Raw genomic sequence first — 3,212 nt, forward strand, 5'->3', positions numbered from 1 at the left:
GTTAACCATTGTCATAGGGCAACATGTGTACTAACTGTTTAATGAGAAACTATTTTGTTCTGTAAACCTTCATCTAAAGTGAGAATAGCAGCAAAACTGGAAGAACGTAATTGATGTCACTGAATTGTGCACGTAGAAATTTTTGAAATGGTGTATCTTTGACTATGTGTATTTTCACCAAAAAAAAAAGGTCAAGAAGGGAGAGCGTTGACATGTCATGGGGTTGTTAACCAATGTCATAGAATAATATGTGCACTGACTGTTTAATGAGAAACTATTTGTTCTCTAAACCTTCACCTGAAGTACAATAAAAAAAGTTAAAAAAATAAAATAAAATAAAAAATTAGTGCAAATTAGGTTTTCATTCAAAAATTAATAAGCAGATTGGTTTATAACATTGGTTACAGTCCCTCAGCGTATCAGCACTCTCCCTCTTTCCCCTTCCAACCTGGATTTTCTGTGTCCCTTTGTCCAGTTTTCCTCCCTTCCTGCCTTCCGGTCTTTGGTTTTGGGTAGGTGTTGCCACTTGGTCTCATATACTTGATTGAACGAAGAAGCACATTCCTTACCTGTGGTATTGTCTTGTAGACCTGTCTAATGGTTGGCTGAAAAGTGGGCTTTGGGAGTGGCTTCAGTTCTGAATTAGCAGGGTGTCCAGGGGCCATAGTCCCAGGGGCTCCCCTAGTCTCTGTCAGACCAGTAAGTTGTCTTTTTTTGTGAATTTGAATTTTGTCCTGTATTTTTCTCCCACTCTGTCCAGGACCCTCCATTGTGATCCTTACCAGAGCAGTTGGTGGTGGTAGCCGAGCACCATCTAGTTCTTCTGGGCTCAAGCTGGTGGAGGCTGTGGTTCATGTGGTCCATTAGTCCTTTGGACTAATATTTTCCTTGTGTCTTTGGTTTCCCTCCCTCCAGTCTTGTCCCAACCAATCTATTCCCAACACACCGGCCAGAGTGATGCTTTCTAAACCTTGAAGCTGATCACAGTTCTCTTACTGAAATCCCTACTCTAGCTTCCACCAATCTTAGGATAAAATCTAAAAATTCCAAGAGTAGCCCTCAAGATATGGCCCTGCTTAGTCTCATGTGTCCTCAACTTCCATCCCATGTTATTTTCTCACACATCCATGCTCTTTGTGTGTGCATGTGTGAGTGTGTGCTCGCGCATGGTGGTCTCTGAAACCACTTCGTATAGCTAACGTCCACGCCTCCTTGCGATCTTGGACATCACGTCTTCTGTGAAGCCGTCTCAGGTGAAATACCCCTTTGTGTTTCTAGAGCATCACTGGGTTCCCATCATAGCATCTGTTTAGTCTTATTACAGTCACTTAATTTCCCCACCGGATGGAAAACTCCACAAAGCAAGGGACTGTGCTTAGTCATCATTTTATCCACAGTGCCTTGCATGTGACTAGCACATAGTAGGCACTTAATAAATAATTGCTGGGTAAATGAATAAATCATTTTATATTCAGAAAAATAGCTTTAGGTAGCTTTGCTTCCCTCCAGCTTATTTCCTTTTTTTTTTTTTTGATTGTGGTTTAAGTGAAAGCTTACAGTTCAAGTCAGTTTCTCATACAAAAATGTATACACACACTGCTATGTGCCCCTAGCTGCTCTCCCTGTGTGACAGCACATTCCTCCTTTCCACCCTGAATTTCCCATGTTCATTCAACCAGCTCCTGTCCCTTTTTGCCTTCTCATCTTGCCTCTGGACGGGAGCTGCCCATTTAGTCTTGTGTATCTACTTGAGCTAAGAAATACTCTCTTCACGAGTATCCTTTTATGTCCCATAGTCCAGTCTAATATTTGTGTGAAGAATTGGCTTCAGGAATGGTTTCAGTTCTGGGCTAGCAAAGAGTCCAGGGGCCATGTCTTTCGGGGTCCCTCCAGTCTCAGTCAGACCACTAAGTCTGGTTTTTTTTAGCTAGACTTTGAGTTCTGCACCCTACTTTTCTCCTGCTCCGTCAGGGACTCTCTGTCGTGTCCCATGTCAGGGCGGTCATTGGTGGCAGTCAGGCACCATCTAGTTCTTCTGGTCTCAGGCTGATGGAGTCTCAGGTTTATGCGGCCCTTTCTGTCTCTTGGGATAATATTTTCCTTGTGTTTTTGGTGTTCTTCATTCTTCTTTGCTCCAGGTGGGTTGGGACCAATTGATGTATCATAGATGGCCACTTGCTAGCTTTTAAGACCCCAGATGCCACTCACCAAAGTAGGATGCAAAATATTTTCTTAATAAACTTTGTTATGCCAGTTGACCTAGATGTCCCCTGAAACCATGGTCCCCAGACCCCCACCCCTGCTACTCTGTCTCTCAAAGCGTTTGGTTGTGTTCAGGAAACTTCTTAGCTTTTGGTTTAATCCAGTTGTGCTGACTTGTCCTGTATTGTGTGTTGTCCTTCCCTTCACCTAAGATAATTCTTATCTACTATCTAGTTAGTGAATACCCCTCTCCCTCCCTCCCCACCCTCATAATCATCAAAGAATGTTTTCTTCCGTGTTTAAACCATTTCTTGAGTTCTTATAATGGTGGTCTCATACAATACGCATCCTTTTGCGACTGACTAATTTTACTCAGCGTAACACCTTCCGGATTCAGCCATGTTATGAGATGTTTCATGGATTTATCGTTGTTCTTTATCATTGTGTAGTATTCCATCATGGGAATATACCCTAATTTGTTTATCCATTCATCTGTTGATGGGCACCTAGGTTGTTTCCATCTTTTTGCTTTCATGAACTGTGCTGCGATGAACATGAGTGTGCATGTATCTATTCGTGTGATGTCCCTTATTTCTCTAGGATATATTCCAAAGAGTGGTATTGCTGGATCGTATGCTACTTCTATTTCTGGCTTTTTAAGGAAGCGCCAAATTGATTTCCAAAGTGGTTGTACCCTTTTACATTCCCACCAGCAGTGTGTAAGTGTTCTAATCTCTCCACAACCTCTCCAACATTTATTATTTTGTGTTTTTTGGATTAATGCTAGCCTTGTTGGGGTGAGATGGTATCTGATTGTAGTTTTGATTTGTATTTCTCTAATGGCTAATGATCGTGAGCATTTCCTCCTGTATCTGGTAGCCACCTAAATGTCTTCTTTGGTGAAGTGCCTGTTCATATTCTTTGCCCACTTTTTAACTGGGTTATTTATCTTTTTGTTGTTGAGGTTTTGCAGTATCTTGTGGATTTTAGAGATTAGACACTGATTGGAT

The 3,212-nt window shown here is 41.8% G+C and overlaps 1 protein-coding gene across 1 annotated transcript in view; it reads left to right on the top strand.

Moving 5' to 3' along the window:
* RBFOX1 (RNA binding fox-1 homolog 1) overlaps positions 1 to 3,212 on the top strand; it is a 1,254,735-nt gene that overhangs the window by 397,253 nt on the left and 854,270 nt on the right. The window lies entirely within an intron of this gene.

Source organism: Trichechus manatus, unplaced genomic scaffold (genome assembly GCF_000243295.1).
Source record: "Trichechus manatus latirostris isolate Lorelei unplaced genomic scaffold, TriManLat1.0 scaffold00024, whole genome shotgun sequence".
Taxonomy (NCBI): Eukaryota; Metazoa; Chordata; class Mammalia; order Sirenia; family Trichechidae; genus Trichechus; species Trichechus manatus.